At 43.0% G+C, this 17,581-nt stretch overlaps 1 protein-coding gene and 1 long non-coding RNA gene across 2 annotated transcripts in view; one reads left to right on the top strand and one right to left on the bottom strand.

The window, feature by feature from the left end:
- mc5ra (melanocortin 5a receptor) overlaps positions 1–17,581 on the bottom strand; it is a 51,105-nt gene that overhangs the window by 17,918 nt on the left and 15,606 nt on the right. The window lies entirely within an intron of this gene.
- LOC117946055 overlaps positions 14,970–17,581 on the top strand; it is a 7,369-nt gene continuing 4,757 nt past the window's right edge. The window contains exon 1 of the long non-coding RNA XR_004656957.1: positions 14,970–14,980. This is a non-coding gene — a long non-coding RNA (uncharacterized LOC117946055). The remainder of the gene's footprint in view (positions 14,981–17,581) is intronic.

The following is a 17,581-nucleotide window of genomic DNA, read 5'->3' as shown; positions in this document are numbered from 1 at the left end:
TAGGTCCCGCGTGAACGCGCAAAAGCTAGGCGAAGGGGTAAGGGGAAGGGGTAAGGGGAAGGATTGGGATTCAGCCTTGATCTTTCTGGAATCTGTGGGCAAGACTTAGTGCTCTTTGTTCCGCCACCGTCCTGTTGTTTGGCAGGCTGATGGAACGGAAGTCGTATTTCATAGTGGCCGTCTTTTCCGTTAGACGTTTCTTGCAATCTTTACTCACATGACCTTTAATCAAGCAGGCATGACAGAGTACATTTTTCTTTAGATCAACTTTCTCCTTGTGGGGAATCTTTATTATCTCACATTTTTCCATCACATGGTCTCCTTCACAGAAAGCGCAAGGCTTGACGTAAGCGTAAATGGCTGTACGGATGCCCTCTGGCTTGTCTCTGCTTTTCTTGCTGCTAGAACTCATGAACGCTAGTTTTCTCCTGGATCTTGAATAATTCTGGCCTGTTTTTCCACAAACAGAACAAGGTCATGGAATTTAAGTCTCTGCTGTGTTCTTTCAGTGATGTCACATACAGCAGAACACCACTTCTCTCGAAGTTTAAATGGGAGTTTGTAAACAAGTCTCTTCATGTTAGATGGTGAGTCCAGCTCTGACATGTATGGAGTCTCCTGAACTGCATTACCACAGCCTCTTAGAGGGCATAGCTGTGAAGTGCCTTTCCATCATCTGTACGTATTTGGTTCCAGTTGAAGGCCTTTGACGTATGCAGATGTGACCTTGAAATCGTTGCCAAAATTATATTTAAGTAGGCGCTTTGATTCCTCGTAGCCAGTTAATGCGGTCATGTTAAAGCAGCTCTGAACCAACTCTTTTGGTTGACCTACAGTATACTGTTCCAGGAAGTACAGGCAATCCTTGTTACTGTTGGTTTTGTCCTTGAAGTGGTGCTTGAAAGCCTTCACAAATGGCTTGAAAGAGAGGGGATCACCGTCAAACACCAGCACCTCCCTTCTCGGGGGTTTAGACTCTTTCTGCTGTATCACCGGCAGCTTTGCCAAGTCTGTTTCTCCTTGTATAATGTTTGTGAGGTCGATGCTTTGAGCCGATTCACCTCTGGGAGTAGATTTGCCTCGCCTGCGTAGTCCATCAGATACAACAACCCTAAATGGCGGGAGATTTGTTGTAGTCCTTGGTGCTTGTTCAGACCCTTTTGTGATTCAAGTTAGAGGTGGGTACTGAGTATGTATCATTTTTTGTAAGGGTATTTTAGGTATGGTTCCTATCCGTGCAAACTCCAGCTGTGCCAGGCTTCCTTCTATTTTATCAGATGCATTAAGTTGGTCTTCCATTTCTTTTCCAGATTTAAAATAATAATAATAATAAATTGAATTTGTATAGCGCTTTTCCCAAGTTCAAAGTTGCTTTACAGAGTAGAAAAAGTAGCTACATATATAAAAAACTAAATTAAAAAACAACTAAGGATAGGCAGAACAGAAGAGATGGGTCTTCAGACGGGACTGAAAAATGGTGAGGGACTCAGAGATGCGGATCTCATGGGGGAGGGAGTTCCAGAGCCTGGGAGCTACCCTTGAAAAGGCTCTGTCCCCAAAACTGCGGAGCTTTGACTTGGGGACGTAGAGGAGACCGGCTGAGGTGGATCTGAGGGACCGTGAAGGTTGGTAGGGGGAGAGGAGGACAGTGAGGTATTACGGGGCGAGGTGGTGTATGGCTTTGTAGGTAAGGAACTTTATCACTTTCAAATTCCTCCAGAGCCTTTAGCCTCGCATCAGCTGCAGCATTATCTGCTTCCAAGTCCAAGGATAACCCCGCACACGGAAAATTAACAATATAAAAACACTGATGAAAGATGGTGCTGATTTTGCAAGTATTAATGAAGGTACAAATGAAAGACCGCAAAATGAATTTATGAGGTGTCATGAATCTATTCAGAAACTGCTGCCTGAGGATTTGAGAATGAATGAAACTTTGGACTGGAATGGGCCAAAAATGGCTGATTACAATGTTTTTCTACCTGAGGTGGAATAATGGATAAAAACTCAGTCCGTCCCACAAGCTCTTGTGGACGTTGAGGAAAATGTCTCACAGACTGGCTCAAAGGACAGTGTCTCACAGACTGGCTCAAAGAGCTCTAAATGCTCCAAAGGCTCCAAATCACCATCCGTTGTTTTGGCCAGCGTGAAGACTGCTGCAGACAAAGCTGCTCTGCAGGCCAGAGCTGAAAAACTCAAAAGGAAGGATGAATTAAAAATGGAAAAGCTTCAGCTGGGTTTAATAATGAAATCAGCGTTCATTCATGTCTGAGCGTCACTTTTAAGGTTTTCCTCTTTCCGTGTAGAGGTGTAGATCCGTGGTGTGCAGCCTGTAGTTTTAGTGAGTTCATAGTTTATATGCAGTCTTATGGATTTTTTTGTCTGCTTATCAAACACTTCTTTCATTCATTTGTCACTTTTGAATGTTTGATCATAACCAGGTTCAGAAAACAGCGCTGTTGCTTGTGTACTCACGGTACTGGTGAAATTAGATTCTGGCAGCAGTCCAGATCAATCCAAAAAGAAACTGACTCTGGTCTCATCCATTCATTTCCTTGTTGACTAGCGTCCTTTCTTTAAATCAATACGCATTCGTTTGTAGTGTTACAATGATCCGTTTATTGCACAACTGCAACAGCAACATAAGTAAACTTGTGTTACACATAAAGAAAACCATTTGTTTCACAAAATGTGGTTGAAAAAAGTTTTCCCTTCCGCTCTGTAGACACCTCCACCTGTGCTAGGTGAGGTATACATACAGAGTCAACACCCCCTGACGTCATTATCATCGTCAATATCACGTCAACATGGTAAACAGTCTAGACTATAGGTGTCAGTATGATTTTAAATTTCATGTATGTGAAAAGGTATAAAACAAAAATCAGTGTAATGGCTTCAACAAGTAAAATGACTTCAATTTACTGAGTTTAATATGAGTTTGAATAAAAATGTGATGGTTTGGGGTTCTTTATGAGGGTAGTTTTTCCGTCTTGCTTCCTTGTTTGTTTCTTGGTTTTCTCCCCGGTCCTGTGTGGTTCTCTGTCTTGTGATTCCCGTTAAGTGTCTGTTTGTTCTACTTCCTGTTATTTTGATAGTCAGCTTCCTGTCTTGTCGTGTCTAGTCTTGTGTCTAGTCACTTTGTTTGTCTGATTTTCCAGCCCCGCCCTAATGTGATTCACCTGATGTCTCACCTGTTCCCCGTTACCTCATTACCTCCTGTATTTAACCCCAGTGTTTCCTTTGTCTCTTGTTGGATCATTCCAGTTTTGTTTGCCGTCGTCCGGTGACCTGTCAGCTTTGCCAGTCCATGTGGTATGTTGTTTGTCTTTTTCTCCTGCCTTCCTGCCCGACTGTGCCTGCTGCTTGTTCCTGTTTTCCCCGTGAGTTTTTCCTCGTGACGTTTACCCTGCCTTGCCATCGCCTTCCCCCTGTTTTGGATTGTGGATTCTTGGATTTTGTTTTGTTTCCTGTGTTTGGTTGGACTGTTATCTGCAATAAACTCTGCTTAAGTTCCGTCCTACTGCTCTGCATTTGGGTCCTCCTTCCTGCATCATAACAGAATGATCCAACCAGGCATGGACCCATCAGAGCGCAGCATGGGCCCAGCGGACATTGGGGAACGCTGGACGGTTCTACGCCGGCTGGAATACAACCTCGGTCGTTTTTTTTTGGAGCTGGGCAAAACTGCAGACGTGGGGCGCCAACTGACCATCTGTGCCCTCATGCGGAACGCCGTGGCAGGCCAGCCGTGGACCGTGAGGGTCCCAAGCGTGGCTGCGACTATCCGGGAGGTCTACCGACTGGAGGCGATCCTGCAGGCCTCCCTGATCCCCCCCAGCGAGCCAGTGCCCGCCGACACGGACCCCCAGCCGGCGCAACCACATACTTTCTCCCAGGGAGTTGCCACTGGACAGTCCTCCCTGGGAGCCACCATGGATCTCCAGCCGGCTCCCACCGACGAGGCGGACCCCCGGCCGCCGACTGCCGCCGTCAACGAGGCGGACCCCCAGCCGCCGGCTTCCGCCGTCGACGAGGCTGACCCCCAGCCGGCGCCTGTTGAGGCGGATGCCCAGGGAGTGTGCACTGAACAGCCCTCCCTGGGATACACCACGGACTCTCAGCCGGCGCCCTCAAAGACAAGTTCCCAGGGAGTGTCCACTGCTCAGTCCTCCCTGGGAAAAGTCCCAGACCGGCCTACTGGCTCCTCTGACCCAGACCGCCCGACCGGCCCCCCTGACCAGCCAACTGGCCCCCTAGACCCTGACCAGCCGACTGGCTCCCCTGACCGGCCGACCGGCCCCCCAGACCAGCCGACCCTGACCAGAGGCACAGTCACTCACTCACTGTCTTTCTGGTTGTATCAGTCTCTCCCATGTGTCTCCTGGTCCCTGTGTCGGTCTAGTCCACTCTGTCTCCGCGTCTTGCCGTCTCTTCCTCTTTCTGTGTCTGTCTGTCTTGCTCTCTGCGTCTCTGTCCCTTTCTCTCCCTCTGTTTGTTTGTGTGTATCTCACTCTTTTTCAGTGTGCCTCTGTCTCCTACTCTATGTCTCTCTCCGTCTCCCGGTCTCTCTCTGGCTCTCTCTCTGTACCTACCCCTAGTTCCTTTTCGGCTCCCTTTCTCTGTCCCTCTCCTCCATTCCCTCGCTGTTTTTTGTCCTCGCCCTGTCTCCGTTGCTCTGTCTCTGTTGCTCCCTGTGTCTGTCTGTCTTCTCTGTGTAACTCTCGCTCGGTTTGTTGTCGCTGTCTATCTCTCTCTGTCGCTCTCTCTCCTTCTATGTGGGTCTCTGTGGTTCTCCCGCTCTGTCTCTTTCCCCTCCTCTGTCTGTCTTGTTCTCTGTGTCTTTCTCTGTGTCCCGCTCGCTCTCTCCCTGCGCCCCTGCCCTTTGTCTCCCCTCGGTTTTCTCTCCTCTGGTCCCTTGCTCACTACTGGTCTCCAGCCCTTGTTCTGGACTTCCTTGTGCCCGCCATTAGTGCCTTCTCTTTGTCTGGTCTTCTGTCCCATCCTTTCTCCCCTCCTGCGTCCTCTAGTCTCCGTCGTGTCCCTCCTTCGCCCTCTCGTTCATCTCCTTTCCCCATCTCCTCTTCCTTCTCCTCTATCCCTCTCTCGCTCCCTCCTTCCTCTCCAGTCCCTCTCTTGTCGCCCCTTTGTTACCCCTTTTACCTCTCCGTTCCTTCTGTCCTTTTTGTCCTAGTTCTTCGTGGCCTAAGTTCGCTGCTTCCCAGTGTCCTGGTTCCCCTAGTCCTCCTGCTCCCTGTGCTCCGGTCCCCCTTCTCTGCAGGTGTCTGTTGCCCTCTCTGGGTTGTTTTGTGTTCTTTTTTGTGTTTGTTTTGACATCTGGTATCTGTCTTTGGGAGACTCAAATAAAGTCCAAAAACCATAACATAATCCGAGCACAGTTAAAAACTGGTTGCTCTCTTCAATTAACAGCTGTAAGCATCAATACAGGAACTTAAATTACCCTAGGCCAGCCTTGGCCTTGACAAAACAATGCAATACATTGCCCCCTGTGGCTTGGAGGAAAGCCATCTTTATGGCTCCTATACACCAGCCCATAATTGCTTCTGGCAGTACTTAAAGCAATTGTCTAACAATATAGATAAAAGGGGCCATAATGTAAACTAACAAAACAAACACGCACTCTAGTTTTAACAATTTATGCAAAATCTTTACTGCATAAACCATATTGAACCCTTATATTTACTCGTATTCACTCTGTGCCCTCACATAAGAGACACATTTTAGTCACAGGTTGTACCTTGTTTATCAGGGAAAGTTTCCAGTATTTTTCCAAGCATTCAAGATCTACATAAACGCCACATGATGTGATCCAGCAGGTGGGTTGAAACTTAATTTAACTCTTTTTTGCAACAGGTATCTTTCAATGTGATCTTGGTTTAATAATGTTAAGGCTTCTCTCAACTCCTTTTCAGCTTCCACAAAGTTGGTCCCATTGTCAGATCTCATGTTACAAACCTGTCCTCTCCAACAGACAACCCTTCGCAATGCATTGATACATGAACCAATGAATCAAGAGAGGAGGCAGTTTCCAGGTGAATGGCCCTGCCTGTCATACAAATGAAGATCACTCACTAACGTTTTACAGTGTTAGGCCCCTTTTCACTTTGAATGAACCAAAATAATCAACCCCAACATTAGTGAATGGAGGGAGATCAGGAACAATTCTCTCTGTGGGCAAGTCTGCCACCTTTTGTTCACCAGCCTTTTCTCTGTAGCATCTGTTAAAATCTGCATCATGCAATGATTTTCTTCACTGCAGAGTTAGCATTTGTTATCCAATAGTTTTTCCTTAAAGTGGAAAGTCTATGATTTCTTCCCCTGTGGCCCAACTGCTTATGAAAATGGTGGAGAATAAGGGTTGAGAGGTGTTTGTCTCTATACAGAAAGACCCTATTTTGTTCTCAGGCAAAGCTGATTTATTGAGGCATCCCAACTCTCAGAAGGCTGTCTTCTAGAACTGGATCTAACTTAAAGATGGTGCTGCCTTTTTTCACTGTTATTTGAAATGATAATGCAGAAATCTCATCCTGGAATCTCTCTTGCTGAAAAAAGTATATTGGTGAGTTGTACCCTTCTAAGAAGTCATCCAGTGCCAAGTTCTTCCCTTTGAGTAAAGATTGAAAAGCTTGCGTTTTCTTGCTGGACATCAACATTTGATGCACTCATATGTGTAAGCTGCAACTGCTTTCTTTGCTTACTCAGCTTCAGCAGGGTTTCTTTTAGAATGAGGATCCATGCAACTACAACTTTTATTCTCTGCCAATCAAAGAAATAAGTTATTAGCTGATTGATTCTGGATCATCACTAGGGAGGCTGAAATCCACAGGCCTTGGCCACTCATCTTTATGGATCTCGTAGAAAAATTGGGCTTTCAACGCATCTTTGGTTAACCAACTTTTCTGCTTTCAATCCTCTTGAAGCGTCATCTGCAGGGTTTAGTGATGTGGGACCGTAACTCCACTGTGACACGTCTAAGTTGTCTCTTATCATAGAAACTCTGTCAGTGACAAAAGTCGGGAATCTTTTGTCCTCATTTTTAATATGCTTTAGAATTGATGTACTGTCGCTCCAAAAGCGTGATTTCTTCAGTGGGAGCTGCAACTCTGAAGCATTCTGTCAACTTCAACGGAAACAACAGCAGCAGTGAGTTCCAAACAAGGTATGGTGACGGGTCTTAGAGAGCCACTCTGGATTTGCCAAACAACAACGCAACATGAACCACTTCCTCCAAGTTCTGCATTGTGAGGTACGTAACGGTGCAATATCCATTTACACTTGCATCTTAGAAATAATGCAGTTGTACACTTACTATCTTTACAAATCCTTTAGGCATGATCCACCTGTTGACTTTGAAATTAGCCACTTTCTGTAGATCAATCAGCCACTTGATCCACCTCTGTTCAAAAGGTGGAGGTATGAGGTCATCCCAATCAAACTTTTGCCTCCTGCAGCAACAGTTTAGGAGGAAGAATAAATGGTGCCAAGAACCCCAGTGGATCATAGATGGAACTGATTACAGACAACATCCCACGCTTAGTGTGAGGTTGCTCTTTGGCCTTCAGTTGACATTTGAAAGTGTCCGTTTCTATACACCATTGCAGACCTAAAGCCCTCTCTATTGAAGTTTCTCTCTGTCCAGATCCAGTTCAAACAAGTTCTGGGATTTGTGTTCTTCTGGAATACTTTGAAGTAGGTCCCGGCTGTAATTAAAATAATTTTAAATGAATTTCCTTTCCTCCATTGAAATCTCCTCTTTGTCTCTAAAGGTTACCTCATTGATGTCATGGTTGTACTGGTTCATCGGTAGGTTTTCAATTCTGTCGACCACAGTCCTATTGACAGTAACCTCAGGGTGACCACTCAAACTTTGCTAGTCACCGTTTCCCATTAATGGACCATTAACCACCCACCCTAATACTATTTTGATAGCATATGGTCCATTGCCCTGACTGTTAACCTCCCAAGGCTGCATCAGGCTGGAGGTATTGGAGGTATTGGTAGCAATTAACAAGTCGACATAAACTTTTATAGAAGGAACTCCAACGTCCTTTAGATCTGGCCACTTAACCAACTCCTCTTCATTGATAATGTTGTCTGTTGACACAGGCATCTTCTCGAGTGAAAACATGAGCAAGCTCAGAAGTTTCTTCCACCAAACTGAGATCTCTAATCCATTGATAATGTAACTTGGAACTGCTTTATTATGACTCATGGTGCGCAAATGAATTTTCACTCTTTGTCCCACGATGTTCAATCTGTTCGCCAACTTTTCTGAAAAGAAGGTGCCTGTACTTCCTGGATCTAGAAAAGCATACGGTTCAATCACTTTATTTCCCTTTGTGCTGTTCACTTGAACAGGCAGAAGAGGAAGCATGCCACTACCAGCCCCTGTTGAACCACAAGTTGAAGTAGTAGTGCCACTCTCAAATCTTTTTTTAGTTAGTTCTGTATCTCCTTGGACAGCTCTTTCCCTTTTTGCAATATGGAAAATGCTGGAATGAGTTTAGTTGCAGTGTCTGCAAGTAATGCGCCTGTCGCAATACTTGCTTACATGCCCTGTGCATAAGCAACCAAAACAAAGTCCCTTCTCCTTTAGAAAGTTTTACTTGTCCCTGTGTATATTTTTCTCCAGTTGTGGACATTGCTCCAATGCATGACCATGTGTACAATACAGAAATGAATTCTGGTTTGGGTTGTTACAGGAGATACATTCCTTTTATGCTTTACTCATTTGAGCATCTTATTTTAACTCATCAGAAAAAGACACAAGATGCAAAACTGTTTCTATTGAAAGGTGTTTTTATTTGAGACTTGTTTTTGATTCCTTGCTGAGATGGAGTGTCCTGTATGTCAACCAAGACTGGATTGGGAGCAATGCTCACCTGTTTCTCAACGAATTTGACAATGTCAGTTAAACAAGCTTGTTGGTTGGTTTGGTCCAAGATTTGGTATGCTTGTTCTCTCCATTGTTCTCTGAGCTTAAACGGAGGTTTCTGAATCACATTTCTCAAGTTTGCTAGCATGTTTCGCTCTTGTAAATATTCAAGCTCTTCCATAGCATTGGAACATTCACGTAGATACATTGCACAACGTGACAGTTCGCCAGCCAGTAATTCTTTCCTATGTATGCTGCTGTGAGCTTTATTTCTTTTCCAAAATGTTCCTTCAGTAGCTGCTTGGCCACAGTGTAACCTCTTTCTGGTGTCATATCAAGGCAGTTGCGTACAAGGTCTCTTGGCTGTCCGTAATAAATTGTTCAAGATTGTACAGACCGGGGTGGCAAACCTGCGGTTTGTGAGCCTCATGCGGCTTTTTGCCTGCTCCTGTGAGGCTCTTAATGAGCGGCTGGGTTAAAAAAAGGAAAAAAATAATATATAAAAAATAAAAATACTGTGTATATTAGACCCTGTCATGTTTTGCATTGCGTCGGTCGGTAACATCATAGGACAATAACTTCACTATTACATTTTAAAGCATTAAACCTGGAGCGCCATTTCACCTCAATCCATGCTAACATTGGCCGGGATTTCCCCAGAGGCAATGAACTTCGCAAGCACAGGGTAAACACGTTGAAACAGCAGTCAGAGAAGCAGACTCAGCTTTTTTGAACATTGTGAAGCACTCATTGACTGTCACGTTGGCATCACATGGAAAAATGCTTGTGCTAAAAAACCATACAGTAAAGGGGACTTTGTGAAGACATGTCGAAAAGATGTCCGCGTTACCCTCATGCCTGAAAATTACAATTCAAAGCAGTCTGTGTCAGACCTGCACCTGTCACGGCACGGTTGAACAGAGAATATCACATAATAATAACTCCATTGAAACACAGTTACATACAAACCTTGAGAAATGCCTGTATTTCAGCATTGCTTTGGATGAGAGTTGTAACATTCAAGATAAGCCACAGTTGGCAATATTTGTACTGTCTGTGTCAGAAGACTGCACAATTAAGGAAGAGCTGCCTGACATTTTGTTGTTAAAAGACAGGACCCGTAGCATCGACTTGAAAGAGACACTTATGACTGTTGCTGAAAAGACAAATTTGTTGTTGTCAAAACTGACAGCAATAGCCACAGACGGTGCACCAGCTGTATAAGGAGCTGCAAATGGCCTTGTTGGGCTCTGTAAAGCTGACGACCGTTTCCCGTTTTTTTTTTTACATTTCACTGTATCATCCATCAAGAGCATCTGGTGTCTAAGAAGCTGAACTTGGACCACGTAATGAAACCAGTGCTAGAAATTGTGAATTTTATTCACACTCATGCTCTCAATCACAGACAGTTCAAAATCCTCATAGCTTAACTTCCCAGTGATCTGCTTTTCCACTGCAATGTGAGATGGCTTTCAAGAGGTAATGTGATTCAAGACAATGTTTCTGGGATAGAAACGAAGGGAATATCTTCACCTATGTGACGTCCAGTGGATTTCAGATTTGGGGTTTCTGGTCGATATGCTGCATCATCTGAACAAACTAAATGTAGATCCGCAAAAAAAGTTAAAAACGCTGCCTGACCTGATGCAATGTGTTTTCACATTTGTCAACAAGCTCAAGCTATTCCAGACCCCTCTTCAAAAGAGAGAATTAACACATTTCCCCTCCTTGTTGAAGGCAAGTTGAGGAGCAGCTGAGTTCTTTCAAAAAACTTTTCAACAGCAGAGTTTTGAGGACAGATTCTGCAATATGAGGGAAAATGGCCACAGATCATCTTCCTCTTAACCCTTTCACCGCTGAATACAACTGTTTGAAAGTCCCTTTAGTGACAAATGAAGTAGCGTCCCAGTTGGAGATGATTGAACTTTGTGAGGATGACAGACTGAAATCTGTGTTGAGAAAAGGAACCACAGAGATCTGCAGGCTGCACTCAAGTTAACGTCAATGTTTGCGGCAACTTATGTCTGTGAATCAGTGTTTTCTACACTGAAACAAGTAAAGTTAAAACATGGTTCTGTTCTTATTGTCAAACACGTAAAAGAATTGGTTTGAGTGGCCACAACTGAGCACAAGCCAGACCTGAAAAGGCTTGCGGATAACAAAGACTGACAAGTTTCCCACTGAGTCAGTCTAGGTCAGAAAGAAACCTATAAAACTGTTCTGCTTTGTATTATGACTGTCATTAGATCTGTATGCCGCTGTTGTAGTGTGGGCAAGCATGTGTTGTGTGCCCGTTTGCTATGGTTCAGTTTTTTTTTTTTTTGGCTCTTTATGCAGGACTTTTTAGCCAACCCTGGTATGGACAGTTCCCCTTATAATTTGTTTTTTCTTCCACACAATGCTCAAAGGCTTCCATAAATGATTTGAACTGCAGAGGATCTCCATAAAAAAGTGGAATTTCCTTGTGAGGCAGAAAGTATGAGGTTTGCAACTGAAAAAGGAGCGACGTTATTTCATTCTGTTGTTTCAGCAAGCTGTACAGATCTCCTGGCGCTTAAATATTGCTTTCAGATGGTAACCAGGTATGAATGAATGCTGTTTGCCGTTCCAGAGGATCCAAAGTTACTGTAGGTATTTTAGGCATCTCTTTTTGAACTTTGGCATCATCACGCTTAATGTGGTAAGGTGGGTCCTTTAAATACTGTGATGGCTGACTATGCAAAGGCTCGCATTTTTTTTTCCTTTTGGATTGAGAGATGTAGGAATGTCTGTGTTAAACCTAATTTTTCAAAATAAGACTCCATTCCATCTGACACTGCTGTTGTAACAGGCTTGGAGAACAGCTAGCTTAGCCATAGAAGCTGCAACTTCAGTGTCCAGCTCAAGCTGTTCCCTATTCCTCCTTAAGATCTTTGCCTGCTCCTGCAGTGCATGCATCTCTTTTAAAGCAGCAGCCCGAGCCGGAAGTGTAGCCTTGTCTGCCTTGGCTTCAACTCGTGCAGATGAATTACGGGAAGATGTTTTACCACTTTTGGAGCTTTTTTGACTTACTTGTTGGCTGGAGGTATTTGATACAACATTTGAGACACTATCATGAGGCTCAACCACAACCTCATCAGCATCAACAGGTTGACTTTGGACATCACCAAACCAGTTGTTTGGTGATGTCATATTTCATGTTTTTTTGCTTCATCTTTAGGCAATAACTCCAAAAGAGTGACATGAATTTGTCTAGCTTCATCACAAATATCTTTATACTTTTCAAATGTACATTTTACCTCATATTTAAAGTTTTAATCACCTATCAAATCAATAATAGTTATATTTAACACAGAAAATTTTTTTTCAGTTTACTTTTTCTTTTCTTTTGTAAATTGTCTATTTTCACACACAAAGCCTTGGGTGTTAATTTAGTAGAGCGCTTTTCCACAGTGCTCCTTTCTGGTTCTCCTTTTACACCCAGATCAAACTCAATCTTAATTCCAATCAGATTATCACCAGTCCATGAAAGCATGATTGTGGATTGTCCTCTTCCATGGCTATTAGTCAATAGCGCTTTGAAAACACATAACGACTTTTGTCTGTGAAACAACAGTCTTAACACACACAGTTTAAAGCGATTGCAGCCAATGCATTGAATGTACGCACTTGTAAGTGTGCACACATAACAATGGCCATGATTCAGTTTTAATCCTCGCTGTACATACCCCAACGTTGGCTGGTGTTATATGCCTTCTGGTTTTTCCACCTACTGGTTTCCGAGCCTGTCCAGATGCCGTGTAAACCTCAACAGCTACCCACGTCGACAAATTCGCTACAAATTCCTAAACATTTTACTGGCCTTTGCATTTTGCACCTCAATATAAATTATACTGAATTGAACAGAATATCTGAGCACAACACTACAATAACATTGCACAGCGGGAAAATTGTGTTTTAAAAGAAATTACAATGATCCGTGTCGCGCTGGGTTTCGAACCCTCTTCGGCAACAATATCAACACACAAGTCCACTGCAGTGTCCACTACACCATTGTATCATTCACATTGCTTGTGAAAAAAAACGTTCTTTTCTCTCAGTAGAACAATAATCACAATTTAACAGAGGAAATCGAAACAACTTGTTACCTTGATTTAAGCTTAATTTCATACTTAAATCGTACACTGTAACCTCCTGCTACACCTCTGCGCTATACATGTGCAAGGACTCGTTATAAATTATACCAGGCAACACACGGTTTGTGAAACAATTGGTCTAAAACAACTGATTACCTTGGGCTGGAAACGCGTGATCTTGAGGCTCAAACAGCTACAACAAGTTTCTTGGATTCTTTCTTTGCCCTTTTGTGCAAGGGGGGCTTTTCTCTCCCCATTTATGTCTTATAAGACTTTCTATGTTTTGAAGATACAACTAGTCAAAGTTCTAATATGAAAGTGCTTCAACTGGGCAGTTATATTCTTATTCAAGTAAATGGGAAAGCATACAGGAAAGGTCAGGTTATGTGGCTACTGTCGTTACAAACTAAATTCATGCATTTCTATGGATTCTGTTGTGCAGTTTTGCCTACCGCGTTGACAATAAAGAAACATTGGAATCTTACTTCATCGTGTTTGAATTTTTGTCCAAACGTTAATTGAGCGTTGGGATCACTCATTACACAAAATGTGTTCAACAACAAATATAACGTTGTAGGCTATTGGAAACGTAGATGTCGGCATTTGAGCCACGTCAATAGAAATATTGATTCTTCCCATAAATCCAAGAAACTTGTTGTAGCTGTTTGAGAGCCTCGCAATCACGCGTTTTCAGAGAAGCCCCTGACTGCAGACCCGCAGTCTTCAATGTGGGCGGGGTTAAACGTTGAGGTGCGGGGGTTAAACGTTGAACTCTCCAGCCCATTCTCTAGCAATTGACCCTTACATTTCATCGTAATATCAGAGTGAATTCAGCGGTATGCACCCACGCTTCGGACAGCCTTTTTCAGACAATAAATAGTGGGAGTATGTGTGACTGCAACCGCAACTCAACCAGTGGTCTTCTGTTTTAGCAAGGTTTATTGTGTAGGACCGCCAGAGGAACAGTAGATTAGATTAGATTCAACTTTATTGTCATTACACAGGTACAGGTACAAGGCAACGAAATGCAGTTTAGGTCTAACCAGAAGTGTAATAGCAGTAAGTGCAGGATATACAATGGTTTCATGAGTGCAGGACATGGATATGTACTGAATAAATATAGAAATGAATAATATTATAAACAGAATTTTACTGATAGATTTGTCCTATGAATATAATATATAGACAACAAGTATTGTGAGCTATATTTACAGCTGGCAATGTACTGAATATAATATACAGGTGGATGTTACTATAAGTACACACACACTATAAGGAGAGTGTGATTGGCTGGTGGTCGGCTGAGGATTTGAGCTTGGTGGCAGCTTCTCTGTTGTCTCTTTCAAAGCGAGCGTAAAAGTCATTCAGCTCGTTCAGAAAGTTCACATCAGTGGCTGCGGGGGTGGAGTGAGTGGGTTTATAGTCACTGGTGGTCTGAATCTCCTGCCACATGCGTCGAGGGTCAGCGTTGGAAAGGTGTCCCTCTATCTTAAGCTTGTAGCAGTGCTTGGCCTCTTTGATGCCCCTTTTCAGATTTGCTCTGGATGTGCTATAGGCTTGTGCATCTCCTGATCTGAAGGCAGTATTGCGTGTCTTCAATAGGAGTTGCACTTTCCCGTTCATCCATGGCTTCTGATTTGGGTATTTGGTGATCTGCTTCTGGGTTGTAACATTGTCTATGGTGGTATTAATATAATCCAGTACAGAGGAGGTGTAGCAGTCAATGTCCGTGTGAGAGCCACTGGTGGCCTGAGAAGCAAACATACTCCAGTCTGTGTGTTGAAACCTTTCCTGAAGTAATCAATCTGCTCCCGCAGGCCACACCTTGATGATCTTTACTGATGACGCAATTGATGAGAGGTGCATATTTGGGGGTGATGAACAAAGAAAGGTGATCTGACTGTCCCAGGTGGGAGAGGGGTGTTGCGACGTAAGCTCCAGCCGTGTTTGTGTAAACATGTTCTAAAGTTTTGTTTCCTCTGGTGTGACAGGTGACATGCTGGTAGAATTTTGGTAGCACCAAGCTTTGTTGATGTAAATGCACAATCCACCACCTCTGCTCTTACCCATCTAGTGTTCTGTCCACCCGAAATGTGTGGCGTCCTGCTAGCTCAATAACATTGTTCTGTATTCCGCTGTTTAACCTTTTTTCCGTGAAGATTAGGAAATTACAGTTCAAAATTCTCTTGTTGTATGTAATGTTGAAATGAGCAAGAAAAATACCGCAAAATTGCAGAATCTGGTGAGACCGCGAGCCTTGCTATGTACTTGCGCCCCCATCTTGGTACCTTTGAACAGTAAGGTGTGTGAGGGCGATCTGTCTGTATTGTATTATGTTGTTTTATGAGATATATGGATTAAAATAATCAATTCATAGCGCTACAGAGCTGTAGACGCGTTTCTATATCAGCTGTTACTATTGACAAGTTTTTTCCCTCTTGGTTTTCTCTTGCAATGGCCAATGATGCTTTATGGCTTGTTAATTGATTTATTTCCTTTTGTTAAACATGTTTATAACATGAATTATTACACTAAAGTAACAGCTTGTCTCGGTAGGAAATAAATTCAGTCTTGTTTTACATGGCAGACGTTATCGTTGATTCAAACTGTTGGGCAGTGTGGTTGAAAACTTAAAACAATTAAACAGAATTGTGAAATATTCTGCCTCATGTTATGAGGAGAACTAAACTATGTTTTAGGGAACAAATGAGGAGATGGTGGTGCAAAGTTCTCCTGGAAAACCTTCCTATGACGTAAGTGTCTATAAAATTATTAAGGCTTCCCTTTATATTTTAACATCAATTGTCTCAATGATAATTATATTACATGTGTTGTATGATGCATGGATATCATTGACTCACATAACTCTAAAGAGGAGATGGCCAAAAACAGGAAAAGATGACGTAATCAATATTTCATTAACATTTTTACTGTTTCTCTGTTATTTTTAATTTAATGCTACTTTGTTGTTCAATATGTGTTGTTAAATTAAAAAAAAAAACAGTATGATGGAAATTAAATGGATGACTTTCTAATTAGTTTTCAAAACCAAGTGGACTTGGAATTCTTTTTCAAACATTGCGTTGATGAACAAAATTTAAAAATAAATGCCATGTTCCTTGAGAGGTAATGAGACACAGACCAGTATGATTGTTATAGTTCTTGTCATTTTTTTGATGACAACCATGCACGCCACAAGAAGGGCCAGAGTCTCCTCCAACTGCTGAGGAGACTCAGGTCCTTTGGAGTGTGCAGGACTCTCCTTTGGACTTTCTATTGCTCTGTGGTAGCCTCTGCAATCCTTAATGCTGTGGTCTGCTGGAGGGGGGCAGCTTGGACCGGAAAAGGAACAGACTCAATAGACTGATCAGGAGAGTGAGCCCTGTCCTGGACTGTCCTCTGGAACCCATAGAGAAAGTAGGGAGAGAGAAGGATGTTAGCCAAGCTGACTTCCATCATGGACAACACCTCTCACCCCCTACACAACTCTGGGGGATCCCTGAGCAGCTCCTTTAGCAGCAGACTGATACCCCCACGGTGTAAGAAGGAGAGGTACCGCAGGTCCTTCATCCCGGCCATGGTCAGACTCTACAACACCTGCACTACCTGATAATGTTGTAGTTTCTGTTCAGTAGTTCTGTCCTTTTTTTCATCTACTTCAAACACTTTCTGTATATCTTTATTATCTGTATTTATATTTTTCCATTTCAAGTACTTACTTTTTCAATATTATTTATGGTCACAGGTAAATATAATTTTGATTATCTACTTTTGCTTTAATTACTTTAATGATATATTCAGTTTAATTTTAACGTCACTTACACCGCAATATTGTTTCTTGTACACCTTCAGTTCCGCTGCAGTCCTGTTTTGGTACAACTGCAGTCGGCCTTCAGTAGGCTACAGCTGCGGCCCGCCTTCAGAATCGCGTTGAAAAGCGTCCACTTAACTCAAATAAAGTCCAAAAACCATAGCATAATCCGAGCACAGTTTAAAACCGGTTGCTCCTCTTCTTCAATTAACAATACCTGTTTGCATAAATACGGAATTTAAATTACCCAAGGCCAGCCTTGGCCTTAACAAAACAATGCAATACATTGTCCCCCTGTAGGCGCCGTTCTCCCTCAACCGCTCAGGATGCTGGTCCATCACTGGCAGCCCACTCTCTCTGACATCTCTCCATTTGTGCATGACTAGGTCCTGACCATGTGTGTAGTGATCAGTGGCGGCTCCAGAGATTTTTTGTTGCAGTTGCTATGGGGATGCTTAACACTTAAGAGAAGGTGCTTTGAATTTTGGGGCGTTTCATTATGGAGTTTGCATCTGACCACCCTATATATATAGCCTATATACACACGCTTACACGCCCACATTAATTATACTCGTTCCGCGACTATAAGCATATGTTTGTGTATTCATTACAAGGGCTATAGATACAAAATACACGAGCTTGCCAATGTAAACCTCTGAGAATAATTTTTTACCCGATTCTGTCATAGTCGAGCACTTAATACAACGGAGCAGCAAACAGCAGCAACAAAAAGCAACAGACACTGTGCACGCTTGGCTTAAA

This window comes from Etheostoma cragini, chromosome 6, assembly GCF_013103735.1.
Source record: "Etheostoma cragini isolate CJK2018 chromosome 6, CSU_Ecrag_1.0, whole genome shotgun sequence".
In the NCBI taxonomy this organism is placed as follows: Eukaryota; Metazoa; Chordata; class Actinopteri; order Perciformes; family Percidae; genus Etheostoma; species Etheostoma cragini.
This window is presented reverse-complemented; position numbering and strand designations above follow the sequence as displayed.